General features: G+C 38.5%; 1 protein-coding gene across 3 annotated transcripts in view; it reads left to right on the top strand.

The window, feature by feature from the left end:
• The first annotated feature begins 13,912 nt into the window (after positions 1 to 13,912).
• Positions 13,913 to 17,351, top strand: part of LOC135262880 (neurite extension and migration factor-like) — a 51,597-nt gene continuing 48,158 nt past the window's right edge. Inside the window, exon 1 of one of the 3 annotated variants that reach the window (XM_064350250.1) lies at positions 13,913 to 14,079. The gene's annotated coding sequence lies outside the window, so the exon portion shown is untranslated. Of the gene's footprint in view, positions 14,355 to 17,351 lie in introns of all 3 variants that reach the window. The other 2 variants (XM_064350249.1, XM_064350248.1) reach the window with 2 other exon arrangements.

Here is a 17,351-nt window from a genome sequence, read left to right as displayed (position 1 = left end):
TGTCTTCCTGCCGTCCAGTGAAATTACCATCGTTCACATTAAAGCCTTGATTGATGTGCTTAAAAGCACCTACTATGGATATATGAGAAAATGTGCTGTTTGGTTGTGGATATGAAATGTTACAGATCTGTCTTATAGATTTACCCTGTGTTCAATTCAATTTATTGACTTTTTACAAAAGGCTTCATTAATACTAAGCCCCAAATTGCTATTCATGTGAAGTCATAAGTGTGATTGGTACATTAAAAGACACTGGAGATAGTGAATATTACCAGATTAGGGGTCCTCTTTCTATCTTTTTGGATTTTGTTTTTGGGATACTCTAATAGGATAGCTGTGTAAAGAGGCTAGCTGCATAGTGGTATTTACTTTTGTTTACAATACTAATTGTTAGTTCGCCAGGGTAACGTTACATTTAGTGATTATAAATGGGCCTCTGTGACTTATTGATGATATTGCGCTTTTGTTTTCCTGAGACCAACACTGAAGTTACTCGCTTCTGGAAATCACTCTAAGTAAGAGCATCTGCTAATTAATTGTAATGTAATTACCGCACTGTCCCACAAGAGCAGGTCCCTGTTCAGCTTAACCCAGTATTACATCGCCACTAATCAATAACCGTATATTTTTTTTAGTTACAGTTTGGGGAAGGCCCTTTCCTGTTTCAGCATAACACTGCCCTTGTGCAGGTCCATAAAGAAATGGTTTGCTGAGTTTGGTGTGGAAGAATTTAACTGGCCTGAACAGAGCCCTGACCTCAACCCCATCGACCACCTTTGGGATGAATTGGAACATCAACCTAGTCCTTATCACCCAACATCAGTGCCCAACCTCACTAATGCTCTTGTAGCTGCATGGAAGTGAATCCCTGCAGCCATGTTCCAAAATCTAGTGGAGAGCCTTCCCAGAAGAGTGGAGGCTGTTGCAACAGCAAACAGGGGACTCCACATTAATGCCCATGGTTTTGGATATATGATACTCCTGAGAGTGATAGACCTTTTTTCACCATTATTGATTCTCCACCAATTAAATGTTTGCTTTCTTATTTCTGTGACTGATATGAAAATAAGATATGAATGTAAGTGGCATAATTATTTTCATGCAGATAGGTTTTTATTATTAAAGTTCTTTCCTCCACAAAAATGTAATAACTTTGTTTAAAGTTGTTTCTATATATAAGTTCTTTTGTGTCTTCCTTCTGTCTGAAATAGGTTTTCATATATATTCTGTCACTCATGTCTGCATGTTATTACAGTGGAAAATTCTAGAGCTCTAGGGTATCAGAATCAAAAGTATCAGTCTTGTGTGTGGAGCTGACGCTGTGCTCTTTAGCTTGGCCTAGTCACTCGTCCACCTGGACAGGCATTTTGTTTTAATGTAACCCTTTGAGTAGGATAAGATTGAACGCTTTTCTCATGTTATCCTGTCAGATAGTGCTCTGCTTTTGCTTTGGCCTTTAACATGGAACATTTGTCACTGACTTGAAACAGCTTTGATGATATTGGATACTGTCTGCTGTAGCTGTGACTGCTTTACTGTGGCAGTTTTGTGCTTTGTAACCATCACAACATTTGTATACATTTGTACACAATTTAGGCAGCATATAATGGCAATCGAAGCTGAAGTTACATATTTTGGCATGTACAAAGGCAAGAGAATGCATTCACAAAAGATCATATGTGTGTTTAAACAATTAAAAATCTATAAATTATTTTAATCAATTAATGTCTTGTAATAAGTCAGGTGCTAGTGCATGGATGTCAGGTGCTACTCCACAGTCTGGTGTTTGTTCAGGCACTGTTCTAGTGCATGGATGGCCCCCACAGTCTGCCATTTGCTCAGGCACTGTTCTAGTGCGTAGATGGGCCCCAGGTCTGGTAATGAATACAGACCATGCCAGTGCTGGCTCTTGCTGGCAGCCCCACAGGGCAACGCACAGCTGGCACAGGACATTGACAGGGGTGGGAGGGTTTAAGCTGCATGTGTCCCTCCAGCTCAACTCTATGTGAGCCTAACTTCAGAACTGCAGTTTTATAAGAAGTGGCATCACATGTTTTGAAGGAAAGCATTTGTTTGTCTGCGCTCTCCCAGATTGACAGTGGAAATTTCAGCAATGGGTGCTGATATACATGTATTGTTTGGCATTCCAAACTGGGGAATGAATTGGACGGATTACTAAATGGTTTCAGAGCAAACTCCGTGTGTCGGACAGCTCTTGAGATCAAAAGGTCTTGGATTTCCAGGATGTCACAGAGGGATGTGTGGATTCTTGCAAAGCAGACAGCTTTTAGGGGTTACTTAGCATGTGCTTCGCCTCTGTTAACTTCCTGCTGGCTTTGTTGTGTGGGTGGGCCAGGTGGGTGTGTACACTGGCTGTGGGGGAGGGGGAAAGATGTCAGGGGAATTGCAAGTTGACATACCAGGTAAATGGGAGAGTGAGGGAGCAGGGGAATGGCAGGCTTAATGTAACTCTTCTGTGGGCCTGTATTTTGGCTCTCGTCTATTCAGCTTATTTGGTCAACCAGGTGTAAAAGTGCATCTCTGTAACCCTTGAATAACTTGATGTATATTGAATGCTAAGCTGCTAAGCCCCCATCTGGTTTCGCATGGCTCCAGGGGCTGTCTTATCCCACCAAGGCAGTTTCTCTGTACATTCACCTAAAAATCTAATCTCCCATAATCCTCTTGATGAATTAAACAGATTGAACAGTGAACCCAGGATTTTTCTCCTTCCAGTCTATGAACTTGGGGGCATTTGCCAGCTACCATGTTAGGCAGCTGGCTTCCTAATTGCAATGAAACAATATGAATAACAGTTTGAATAACATGCCTTTATGCAGCATTTTGGAAATGATACAGTAACAATAATTTACTCCAACTCAGAAATTTGTGTTTATAATTTTGTCAGTTTATGGAAGTAATATAACAATACTAACAAAATCCACATCTATCATTAGTTAATTGCAAATTAAATTAATGATTGAAATACTAATAAATTAATCTTTATGAATGAATCTTTTCCGTGTTTGATATGTAGCAAGGTAACAAATCAAATGTATCAAACTCTCCCGGGTCAAACTCTCCCATTGAAAATGTAATTGTATGGCGCAAAAGCTCAAACTTCCCATGTCTACTGGTGTGACTCAGAGATGAATCATACTACTCTTACTACTTGTTCCCCCTGCTTCGCCTGCACACAGCACTCAGTGATTGCTTTGCACTGCTTTGCACTTGTTTCCTACAGATAATTCAATTCAAGATCGCCAGCCCATTAGTGTATGACTTATAGAAAAAAACAAAAACAAATTGCCAATGTAGTTGAGTTTGTGTCGTAATCTATGGGGGGGGTGTGGGGACGGGTTTTTTTAAAATTAATTAATGCAAACTGCTGTGCTTATAGCCTACTACACACATTTCTTTTTGTAGTTTGCTATCTTTCCATGGTTTAAGTTAGCTAATTAGCTAGCATTCCAGTAGCCATGTGGCTAGTATAAACTAGCCAGTTTAACAAACCAGGTCCAAAGGAACTTTGTTGCTTAGTAATCAGATTATTTCAGTGGAAGTATGCGCTGTGTAACGTATTTAAATCAATTAGTTTTAAAGTTGTGTTGTTTTTCTTTGGTGAATCTCACAAGGTAGCCTGCATGTAGAGTGATAAGGCACTCATTTAAATTACAGGATATGCAATACTAAGTTTGGCACAATATACAGTACTGTACACAAGTCAGAGACCACCCTTTATTTTATTTACTTTCCGATTGTAAGTGCAAGTTTATAATGCATCAAACACATTTAACACAAAATTTACACAAAAACCTTCACAAATATGTACAATATCAGAGTTTAGTGTATCCACCCTCTGCCGTTGTTACAACTTCAATTCTTTTCAAGAGATTAGCTTGTTCTGCAGGGATATTTATATAAATATAAACACCTCCAAAGTTGAGTCTTAAAAGTTGGTTGCATTTTCTGCTTTTCTCGATCCAAGTAATCCCAGACACATTGAGTCATGCTTGGACTCTGGGTGGCCAGTCCACTGAACACCAGCAGCTTGATATTAGCAGTGTACTGGGGTCATTATCTTTCTGTTGAATGCATTTGCTCCCAATGAAAGTGTCGTCCAGAGGGTACTGTATGATATGTTAAGATTAGTTCATATTAAATCAAAGTCAATCAAAACCAAATCACCAACTCCAGATGTTGTTATACAACCCCAAACTTGCACTGATCCTTCACCGTGCTTGACTGATGGTTGTAGACATGGTTCTGAGTCTTTCATTGCTTCAGTGGCATACATTCTACTTCTGTAAATTTCTAATTCAGAGTCATGGTCCATAAAATCTTACTCCACATTATCTCCGGTGTCCTGTTTCGGTGTACTAGGGACAATATTATTCTCTTATTTATTTCCTTTTTTCAGTAGTGGCTTTTTGACTGCTACATATCCTTTCAGACTTTTAGAATTGAGTTGTCTTCTCACAGTGGAAGGATTGACAGAAGCGCGTGTGGATTTCTTCAGATCTAAAGCAAGAGTGGAGCTTTATTTTTCCCTATCTCTCAAAGATCTTTAACTACTCTCTTTGTGATGACTTTGGTCTTTTGTTCTTGCACAGTTAGGAGTCCCATTTTCTCTGTATCCTGCAATAATCTTTTGAACTCCAGTTTTGAAACTCCTGTTTTTACACTTATTTTCTTTTGCCTTTCACCTTCCTTATGCAGCTGAATTATATTATATATATCTAATCTCATCACAAATATCTCCGTTAGCCATTTCAGGTGCATATGAAAAAGACATCTGCAAGGCAGCTAAGGTGTTTTTGGATAGTTGTTTGTTTTAATGTTTGTAACCCTTGAAGGCAAAGGGTTCTAACCTGAGGTTTCCTTTAACTTATGCACTGCATGGCTAAAAGTATGTGGACACCTGACATCCAACATCACATACAAAATTACGGGCATTAATATGGAGTTGGTTCACCCTTTGCTGCTATAACAACGTACACTTTTCTCTGAAGGCTTTATACTTGATGTTGGAGCATTGCTGTAGGGATTTGCTTCCATTCAGCCAGAAAAGTAAGGTCAGGCACCGATTGGGTGATTAGGCCTGGCTTGCAGTTGGCTTTCCAGTTGATCCCAAAGGTGTTGGATGCGCCTGAGGTTAGGGCTCTGTGCAGGCCAGTCAATTTGTTCCATACTTTTCTCAACAAAACCATTTCTATATGGACCTTGCTGTGTGCCTGGGGGCATTGTCATGCTTAAACAGGAAAGGGCTTTCCCCAAACTGTTGGGGAAGCACAGAATGCTCTGTAATGTGATTCTATGCTGTAGCGTTAAGATTTGTCTTCACTGGATCTAAGGGGCCTAGCCCAAACCATGAAAAACAGTCCCAGACTAAGGGATTTTCAGATACTTTTGGTCATATAGTGTATTTCAAGTATAGGATGGACAAGCAAAAGTGTACAGTACTGTACAGCTATAGACAGCAAATTAAACAACATGAAAAAGTGCTTTTATGAATGAAATGAAAATGTAGTCTATTGCATGAGGCAATATTGCATAGTACTATATAGGACGGAGTGTGGCACAGTGGGTAAGGAACTGCGCTTGTAACCGAAAGGTCGTAGGTTCGAATCCCGGGTAAGGACACTGCCGTTGTACCCTTGAGCAAGGTACTTAACCTGCATTGCTTCAGTATATATCCAGCTGTATAAATTGATACGATGTAAAGTGCTATGTAAAAAGTTGTGTAAGTCGCTCTGGATTAGAGCGTCTGCTAAATGCCTGTAATGTAATGTAATGTAATATGTAATATGAGCTCAGGATAGTTATAATTTTACACAAATTAATAGCACTTGTCATAGTGTAGTCTCTTTAACAGTATCCAGGGTACAGGAAAACTGTATAAGAGTAGATATGTGGATAAAGGTTCAGCACAAGAACAGTTTTGTGAATGAAGGGTAGGCACTGAGTGAACATTGGTGTGGGAGAATCAAACAGACCAGTGCTGATTGATTTGGTAATGGATGTTTTGTGCCTTGTATATAAAATACTATTACACATTCACCGTGACAAAACTAAAATTTAATAAGGACTGTTATATATTGTAGATCTGGGGAAAGGAGGTCTTATATGTATGTAAACAATGTGTAGATTTTATAATAGCAGTATAGCATTTATAATAAATACAATATTTGTAATATAATATTTAGGCTATAATCGAAGTTAAGTTCCTTTGAAACAAGATTTTTCATTTTACCACATTCGTGCATGCATGTAGGAATTGATCCACCTATTGTGTTGTGGTGAGGCCAAATTGTTGTGCGTGTTTTGCCTCTAAGCCTGGACTCTGCTGTTTCTGCACAAACATATAAATGACCATATATACAGTGTGCTGTGTGGCCATGCATGGTACTGAAGAGCTGCAGTGACCCACCTTTCCACCTCCCAGCCAGAAACACTCGCGACCATCGGGATGGCGTGAAATTTATTCTGTCAAAAATGTAAATGAGTTGAATCAGGATTTCAATGAGCAGGGTAGAAGGAACGCCTGCTGATAGTGGGAATGACCTGACTGCCACTGAGCCACAGGGTGCACTACTTATCTGACCGCAGCAGTTTCAGTGCAGGATACTGTGTGGGCCCTGACGAAAGAATCACATGACATATTCAAAAAAAATGTGTCTAGAAACCACATGTGAACACCCAACATGTGAAGAGTACACATGTGAACCAGACCTGGGTCAAATACGTATTTGTTTTGGATTCACGAACTTTTCTGTGCTCTGTTGACCTTGCCTGGTGTAATTGAGCCTGCCAATATGACCAGAAGGCGGGTGTTTGAGAGTATTTCATTGGTTCCAATACACCAGACAAGATCACTAAAGCATAGAAAAATATTTGAATCCAAAACAAATATGTATTTGACCCAGGTCTGAACTATAAGAAATAATCCCACTTAAAAGATGAGAGCGGGAAAAGATAACTTTTTCAAGTCACATGTTTTGTTTTCACATGTGAAAATTGTAGTTCACATTTGAAAAAGTCAGTCACATGTAAAAATGTGGAATTTCACATGATTTCATATTACATGTTTTTCACATGGAACTTTTCATTCACATGTGAAAAAAACAGTCACATGTACAAATGTCTAGTTCATGTGACATCTTCTTTTCACATGTGAATATTTTAATTAATATGTGAAAAGGTTAAATTCATATGTGAGCTTGTGATTCTCACATGTGAAATGACGAATTTCACGTGATTTTTTTGTAAGGGAGAATATGGGGTACAGTGCAGATTAAAGGGTCCTTTCCTAATGGAAAATTACAAGCTTTTTTCAAAGATGTACAGGAACTGTTGGAGCTGTGCAACCTATTTGAGAAATTTCAAGGTGACTGTGGTTGTAAAATGTCTTGCACACTGTTCAATTTCTCTAAACCACTTGAGGAAGTGTTATCTTAATTTGAGTGCAATCCTTTATTCAGTGTATCCCAATTGTAGGAAGACACAGTCAAGCGATTGCCTTGGACCCTAAAGCTTAAAACAGAGGTAACAATATGCCACCCCTTGTGTTTCTGCCACACAGAAACTTTTGAAAATGTCTATTGTAATGTGTGGAGTTGGTACAGGAAATACAAATCTTAATAAAAATGTGTTCAACATAAAAAGCCAGGTTATTCAAATACACAAAACATGTAAATCAAGACTATAAATCGTTTCCTGAAAAACTGTCTGAGTACCAAACTATTGATAGGAAAATGATATGAAGTTTGATTAAGCTTTCATCTGTATGTTTCACAGAAACTAAACAAGCCTTATTTCTGAACTATGCTACGTATATTTGCCTGCTTTCATTCAGGTAATTTGGCCCTGAACTGGTAATTTGACTGCCAAACAGCATTCTGTACATCAGCCTTTTGAGTATATCTGCACAGGAAAGACTGAAATAAAACATGTGGCTTGCCCCAATGTTTAGCAAGCCAACCTCAATTTCTGCACCATTACCAACTTTATAGTTATCTGAGCTGGCAAGCCTGCTAGCCAGTTCTTAATCCTAATCTCTGAACACTTAACAAGTGGATGCTCTGTTCAAGTGTTTTTGGGTTTGGCCATAAACCACAAACTAGTGCAAATATTGTTTACACCTGGAATATCATTTCTATGGAGAACTGAAGCTAATTAATTTGTAATTTTGTTCTTTTCATATGAAGTAAACTTGGCCCATCACATGATCAAGCCATAGTCACAAAAAAGATAAGCTGATGTTGAGGCGAAGAGGTTCTATTGTGAACTGTTGATGTGCATTTTCACAGGGGAATCAGTTACTGTCCCACCTGTAAAAGGAAATGTTCTCATTCCTATACTGGCACATTGGTTCCAAAGAAACTCAGGAAAGAAAGAAATTGAGTAATCCTTGTGAGAGGAACCTGGGAAGCGATTCAAACATCTGCCTAAAATCAGTAATGAAATGATACAGTACATTTCTCAGATTTATTTTCTCCACAGAAATATTTACTGCTTTTGGCTGGGATGTGATTGAACAGCAAATGAAGTGTGCCAGGCACAGATGTCCATATCTGAAGCTTTCTAGACTGCCATGCCTCTGTATTGCTGCAGGAGTTGATAATGAGGGCAACCTCCCTCTGTTCTTCAGAATAATGCTTTCACACATGCAGAGGGTTGCAAAAAAAGTATAATAAGATCTGTGGCTCAGCCAGCCACGGGGAAGCAAACCTCTGCTATAAGATGTCTCATAAAGGGAGGATGGTATGTCATTTCTCATGTGTGGTCTTATCCTCCGACCAACCAAATGTCCCGTAAAATGCCCAGGAAGATGCGTTGTGAGACGTTTCAGTGCCTTAGCACAGCGCTCTGAGCCAAAGAAAGGTTTACAGTCATACATAGGCTGCACTGATGAGGACAGATGAAGTCAAATAATCAAAAATGACAATAACCAGAATGAGATGAAATCCAAGGTTACTGCCTGATCTGATCCACAGTAAAGAAACCTATTCTTCCGTGACTGCAAAGAACCAGTAAAAGCAGTGTGCTTGAGATGGAGAAACATTGTTCTCCCTAAAAAGAAATTGAGAATTTAGATATTTCTGTTGACTTTGGGAGTGTTAAATGTTCATTTATGTCTGTCTCTGTATGAAACCGGTTAAGATTTGGTATTAAAATCACTGGGTTGTATTTCTCTTAAATGTAGCATATACAAAGAATATTAATATTGGGGCCATGTCTTTGAGTTTGAGCGCAGACTAGGACCAATATGAATGAGAACATTATTGAGGAACAAGTCGACCATACATAATCCCCTCTTCAAATCTCCCCTGAGAAACAGGATACCAGCTTTGTACTGCACACTTGGAGCTCTGCCCAGATTAGCAAGTACACAGTTACTTTACATTGCAGTCACTTAGCCGATGCACTTATTCACAGCGACTGCAGTTCTGGTACAAAATAGCAGAGGTCACATGCCTGTGCCTTGCTGTGCCTCAACTGGAGTCTTGAAATAGCGTTTTCTGCTCTGAATCACATTTTGATAGCATCACTTACTTAAATAGATGACATTTACTGTTGGCAAGGCATGGCTCGGGCAGTTCCTCTATCCTAGATTAAAGGAGGGGCCAAAAATTTCAATCCCTGAATTTGTGAACACATTTTGGAGAGGTTCGTGAGATGTGATTTAATGTGATTCGCTATTAATTAAGTTTTTTTCCCTCAAAAATTTGGCAGCACATGTGGAATGTCTGATTGGTTATTTGTAGCCACGTTCATACACAATCCTCACTGCTGATTTGGGAGTGAATACATGCATGGTTTTTCCTCTGAAACACATGGTGTCACCTGCCTGCTTCTTGTCACGCCACAGTCTGCAGCCCGCAGCCGTGCATGCATTCAGTTGAGTCTGAGGAAGACATTTTTTAGGTGGCTTTTTCAAGCATTGATGAGACGCAAACAACTAACAGACTGAACTCTCCCATACTGTGGGCGACGCACTCACCAATTATGAGTTCCCATATGAAGCTACCGGCCACGGTTGGCACTGGCGCGGTCTGCATTCGATCCAAGACCGTAGGGTCATCCATGCACCACAGCGTGGTGCCTTAACCAAATGAACCACCTAGCAGCCAGTTAATGTCCCAAGTTAATAGGAATGAAAAATCTTATTGTTGTGGATAATTTAAATAAGGTTAAGACATAAAATATTGCTGCTGGGCAGTATTTATATAAGAGTACAATATAAAATTTCTTCCCCTGCAGCAGTTCTAGACTACTGTGCCTTTTTGTTACTGCAGGAGTCATGTTCTGTGCCCATTTCATACTGCTGGGGGGTCTCTTTACTTTAAGATCCAGGAGCTTCATTCATTTTTTACTTGTATCGAACATTTAACTATCAAAGATTTAACTTTGTGTAAAATTGAGTATTCACAGAAGTTGGGGCTTTGCCTGTGTGTTGAAGCCTTTTATATACCTAACAAAAACTGATATAGGTAAAAACATTGCCATATTAAATTTGTTTTGGGTATTCGTTCTTTCCTACATAAATGAATATCTGGCTAATACTACATTCAGATCTGAAGCCTGCAAGCACTGACGTGTGTTACCGTTCTACTGCTGTGAACTACTGCTGACCCAAAACACTTTCAGCGTATTAGAAATTTATTTTTAAAACCCCTGGTCACAATATATGTTACTATGGAGATCATTTAGCCTTTGTTCATGGCTTTGAGTAAAGTGAAAATTGTACCTCATAAAATTACTTGGGTTTTCATACACTGTAAAAAATAATTCAGTTGCCTTGTAAATGTGACAATAATAAAAAAGTTACGCTGCCACTGTGAAAACTTACTGAAGTGATTATTCGAGTTGGCCATACCTAAATAAATGGCTGTAAGCCCAATAAGTTATTTTGTATGAGATTTACTTGTATTATTTAAGCTTATTTTATTAAATGAAATGAGGATATAACCAACAAATCACATTGCTTAAATATTATTAACCATTTTGTTGGAATTTACTTAAATTATTAAGAATAGACCAGGCATTTGATTTAAGAACTTAAAATTAATAGACATTCCAAATCAAGATGGTTTGTTAGGTTCATCACCAAGGTGACCCTAACTCTCCAGCACTAAGCCAGCTGAAAACGCGCCACTGGGCTCTGTAGCCAATCCATACACATATCCTCTTCTTCTTTTTCTTCTTCTTCTATTGGCCACATGCTTTTCAGATACAACCCACAATTAAAAAAGGATCACACCCAGAAACCTCCTGAACACTTTTTAGATTAACAAATACAGGCAGACCAGCAAGGTCTGGGCAGAAGTGCACACAGACACAGATTGCCAGTGCGTCATAGTAGGTTGATTTTGTATAATTTTTAAGGTGTAATATATAATGTATAATATCAAGGTGAAAATCCTGCATAGTATGACTTTAAGGGTAAATTAACACAATGTAAGATCTTGCTGTGTGGGAAGGACCCCCTTGCATTCTACTTAATAAAAACACTTCTCTTGCTGCTAAGAGTGCATGTTTTTTTGAAGACGTAGTGCCAGAAGCAAGAAAAAAGTAGTGGTTTGTCAAAACTGTTACAGCGTTGTCATAAGCATATGGACTTGAAGTTGATATTGTTATGAATTGTGCTTATTCAGAAGATGTGAATTACAGTGATATTCTCTCAGTTTTCTTTTTCATGGTAATAACTTTAATTAATCAGAACCAACTCAAATTATCCATAACATTTACTCAATTTTTAAGGCATAAGTAACATGATTTCAAGTTTCTAAAAATACTAAGTTGATTTAAAATAAACTTAGTATTTTTAGTATAAAAATGTTACAGCAATAAAATAGAAGTAAATCGGGGTTCAGGTTTTTAGAGTGTATTTAGTAAAGAGGATGTTTCCTACACTCGTGGATATGAAACTGAAGCTGTGGGAATAGACATTCTGTAAGTGCAGAATCAAATCTGCTATTTTTGATGTGCCTGTATGCAATTTACATTACATTTGGTATTAGGCACTATCCGAGGACTACAAAGTGACGTACGTAGCCCTAATAAAGGATTCATATTACCTTAGAATAATAGTGTGGACGTGTTCCTCCGGATAGATGATATGTACAACATTTTAACCTAGTTTAATGCTATTCTGCTAAGCCTTGCCCACCAGAAAATTACATTAACATTGGCACTCCTTTTTTTGGTCTGCATTGAGTTCATAATTGTTGGTTGAGATATGTCGGGAAATAACATGCTTTTGTTGGACTCTTTTTTTCTCCTAATGTAAAGCACAGCGAGGTTGTATATCAGACGCACATCGCAAGGCCCTTTTCATCTGTCAGTGTTGAGTGCAGTGTAGATTCTGTCCCAAACCTGTTTTAGTTTTAGAATTTGCATGTTGTTAGGATAATGGTTGGGTCTAGGGATGTGCATGACAGGATAAAACCGTAATCATCACATTACATTACATTCATTTTGCAGATGCTCTTATTTAGAGTGACTCACGATGTAGGAGAAGTATAACTGTATTCACCTGATTGATTAACATGAGCAATAGTCCCACACCTGGCTGACAGCATTCCTAGACCAGCACGTATAGATAACAACTTCACTGAAGCACTAGTGCAAGTTAACTGTGCTAACCAAGAACCAGAATATTTTGGGGATGAGAGGAGAACCAAGATGCAGTCTGAAGAGTCATTCATCTGCATCAGAAGATAGCCAATGATTCTGACCACCATGGGAAGTTCATTCCACCCATGTGAGCCCAGTGTAGACAGCCATTGTGACTCGGATAAAAGACAATGCAGAGAGGGGGATAGCCAGTTGCATCAATCAAATACTCAATGCGTGTTAAGAATGAATATTTAAATTAATATATCTGTGCCTATAATATACTATTGTTAAATGTGTCAAAATAATGATGTATCAATAATAGCAATTCAACCAGTTTTGTTATACGTTGTTAAACGTGTATAGATTTGATCAGATGGATGGACACATTTGGAGTTATTCCTGCATGCCCCTACAATCCCTGCTTGTGATTGGAGGTTTACTTCCACCATCTCATCTCACATCCCTTCTCATTCTAATTACAACGAAGCTTCATGGGAACAAATAGGGGTTGAAAAGCCATTTAGCTTTGTGACAATGTTGTCTAAATACTAATCTGCTTCAGAAAGACAAAGAACAGCTGTTTAAACAGCTTGTCCCTTTAATCAGATGGATCTGTGTCCTTGCAACTGTGTTCATGAAAATACTTAGGAGCAATTGTCTCCATTGAGATCGTTTACATTTGCACCTCATTTGAAAAAAATGAATATGCCCATCAAATTGGAAAAACTGGCTCTTTAAATTGAGGTGTGATTAACACAGCAGTTGTGTTATGTACGAATGAAAAGTGGTTTCAGTCTAGAAATTTTTTAAGTTTTATTTTTTGGTAGTCAGTTACCAAATTCATTATTTTTAATGTTAAATAAAAGCCCTCTGATAATTATTTTGAATTGCATTACCTTTTTTCCAAATCAAATAACTAAATACTAAAATAATAAAATTGAGATCCATGGACTAAATGCAGTATTTCAGAGAGCCAGCACCACAGTAACTCTGGATGTCATCTGAGATAACAAACTATTGTATGTCTGTCATTCCATTTTCTTGACTCCGTAATAATACGATTTAATTGTATTCAGTGCATATTCTCCATGTTATTCATACACGCAGTGTTGTAGAAATCGATGTCCCTCCCAAACGTGCTGTTATCTTTGTTTAGAGACACTAGCATGGTTCAATATGTATTATTAGAACGCCTTGACGGTAAGTTTTTCTCTGGGAGAAAAAAGCACCTGTTTTCCTTAGCGTGCCCGTGACGCGGTGCGCGCCCTCGCGTGCACTGGGTGGGCGCGCTCTTTATGACAGGTCGGAGTGAAAAGGAGAGAGGGTGAGAGGCGTACGTTCGTCATCGGGGAGGTGGGCAAAGCTGAAAAAACAGCGTAACAATGGCAGCATCTAGCACCTTGCTGTAGATGGATGAACAACCGAAGCTGTGTTAGGAATACGTACGGAGAGGAACAAGTATGACTGTACCTTAAAATCTAAGAATCACTTGGAAATGGAATGGTTGAAATCCTTGTTCATGGAATACGAATAATTCTGCAATATAAAATGGAGTGTTAGGGGCTGAGAATCGCGCTGTCTCCATCGAGAGGCGCGTCCACCTGCTGATGCTGGAAGTCCGGGTTTAGGAAAAACATGGAGAGATCTGTGCATTAAGGAAAAGGAAGAATTTCAAATTTAAAAAAATAGACGTGGTTACTGGAATCTTGGCGTTCTGGAGAGAGTTTAAGTAGGTAAGTTAGCCTGCTAACGCGCTAACGTTTATAGAGTAAAGTAGGCTTCTGCATGCAAGATCTAACACAAAATGTGCACATTCTACGATCTGTCAAGAGAAAATGCTGATTTATTTCTTAAATGATATAGCCTATTACAGAACTGTAGCGAGATAAAAATGCGAATGCGGGACATTTGCATTTGACAATGCTGTCTAACTGTCTGCATTCCCTTTTCTTGCTGTCCTTGGCTACTTTTAAACACTGCATCACCGCAGTCAGTGCTAAATCCTCCAAGTACTTGATCATATATCAATTCATACCACATTCTGAAACCACGATATGTTAAGCGCCGTTCATATGCGAGATTGGCCTGGAAAACTTAAATGACTTTTTCTCCCAGGGTAAAATAATGTTCCAATCCCACTAACCAGACAAACAGATGTAGCTATGCCTTTTGGTCATTTTTGTGTCGCCACCGTTCAAGTACGACTGAACCGTGTGGTTTGTGTGCATTATGTTCGACGACCTGTCCAGTATGGCTGTTGTGTCAAGAAAACGGAAAACGTGTATTTAATTGTTGCAACCAGAATGCAGTCTGTTCCTGTGGCCTGGTGCTTTGAGTTTTTGCACTGCAGGGGTGTATGTATTACTGTATTCTTCCCAATGTATTAATAATAATAATAATAATAATAATAATAATAATAATAATAATTTTGAAAATAAATGAATAATAATACCCGAAAGGTTTTCTCTGCACTGGGGCGTTATGGGGTATACATAGTAGGCTGCTTCCTACTTGCTGCACCACAGTAACTAAAGGATTTTTAATGGGATGATTCAATGCCGGATTTCTAACAATTGTTCTGACTTTCTGGTCATTCATTTAGATTACTGTTTTAGATATGGCTATAACCTGTGGCATCTCAGTTGCAATAAATAGGGTGACGGGTAAAGGAAAGTGTCTATACTTGTTTTTTGTCTGTTTTTTTGTCAACAAATCTCTTCCAGTTTATGAAAATATAGACAATGTAGCCCTTTTTAATTGGTCCATTATTTGCTTTGTAAAATGGCAACTAAATGAATGGCTTTTATTTTAAAAGGTTGTCTCATTTTAAATGACAGGAATCACAGCAAGCAGCAATTATGGTTGCTCAGTTAAGTTGGAGCGTGGCCTCATACTTGTACGGTAAATGTGCTGTTAAATTGGTAACCTTTTGTTGAATATTTGTTAATAAATGAACCACTATAGCTACGTTACGTGATGGAGTAAGAAGTGAACGAGCGGTGATGTCGAGAAGGCTTGGGTCTTGTTGACAGGGGCCATCTCACTGAGGGCACTGAATTTTATTGACATGCAGTCAACTTGGTTTTTATCTTCCTCCCTCTAACCAGGCATCAGCTTCATAGGTTGGCTCGAGGGAATTTGATGCTGTTGATGAGAGTGGCCATGTTGGATAGTTCCTGGACATTGATACCTTGAATCTGTTGAATGCCATTTTATGGTTGTTTTGTGGAAGACCTGTCACCTGGTACATGGACCTATACACTTTTGGCCAATGTTAATTTAGTTGAAAACTGCGACAAAAAATGTTTGTTAGCAACATTTTTTCTGTGACAAATACAAGATGATAACTAAATAAAAACCCACCTTTGTTGACAAAAAATAAGGTGAAAAGTAGTAACATTATTGTTGATGAATAAAGTGGAGACAAAAGCGTCATCAATAGACGATTGGACAATTAAGTGGCGTGAAATGCACAGCACTTTCCAAATTCTATACATCATAAAGATTTGACAGAACCCAATCAGAATGTATGGCACAGCTTGGCTCACCATATCAGTAGCTTTCATCCAATCATTATTGTCGCTTGCATGCAATGGGGTAGAGTTTGCAAAGGGTGCACACACATGATTGGATAACGTTCTAACTGGGAAAAACACGATGATCAGGCAGCTATACATTAATGCCCATCAGACCCCAGCCGGCTTTTGGGAGAAAGAAGAAAAGGGATGTATGGACAAATTTCATGACTCCAAGGAAAAGAAAATGCAGCATAAGCCATGCGTAGCCTACTTACTCCTGCACTTACCATTGGGCATATTGCAAAAACAGTGTCATTGAGACAAAAACCCTGGACTTACCCCTCTTATGTTGCGTGACTGGTTGCTTATTCTGCAGTCAACTTAGGAAGCTAGCTTCGTTAATTTACTTCAGTTGCACTTTCTTTACCTTATTTACCTTTAAGAAATCACCTCTGCATAGAGTAAGATGTGGTCTATGATGTACAGATGGATAAATAACTTCTGAAGAGAGTTTCAGAATTGGTAATATTCCTACAGGAACGAGCCTGCAAATGGTGCATGTCCCAACCTTTTTATATACTTTGTAATATTAAGATGAGCTATAAGATCTAGCTATACCATGTTGTAAGCTAATAGTTGTTTATTTTTCAAATAGTATGGCACATATTCATCGTGTGTAAGACCCTGGACAAGCATCTGTCTCCCCTTAAGTTGCATTACAAAATACAGTAAAAAACATAGTTGTATATATAATAGGCAACTATTGATAAATAGTAAATGGATATTTTGTGCCATCTGTTATGCTCTGTTCGTAATGCTACATATTGGTATCAGTCTTATTGCTAAAATCACCAATAAAATCCATTCATGGTACTTTTTCTAGCTAACTTCATAATTAGTTATGAGCTAGCTAGTTTAGAACAAGTGATCTAGCGCCCATTAGATGAAAGGGCTAAATGGCTAGCAGTCTTATTGAAATCCTATCAAGAAAGCAGGCATTAGCAATAGCATATCACATATGCATACAGTAGACTACCTCTCAGTGTTTATTTGCAAAAATGACTTCCATCCCTGCGTTTATTAGAAACTGGCGCTGTTAACTTGAGGTTTTATAGTAAATCACTTCACGTTGATATAATTTTTGATCGCAATCTAAAGCCCTGAATTATGATGATTGAGGCATCTGTGCATAAAGGTCAGTCAGTAATCATT

This window comes from Anguilla rostrata, chromosome 9, assembly GCF_018555375.3.
Source record: "Anguilla rostrata isolate EN2019 chromosome 9, ASM1855537v3, whole genome shotgun sequence".
Classification (NCBI taxonomy): Eukaryota; Metazoa; Chordata; class Actinopteri; order Anguilliformes; family Anguillidae; genus Anguilla; species Anguilla rostrata.
Note: the sequence above shows the minus strand (reverse complement) of the source record. Positions and strands in the feature narration are given on the sequence as shown.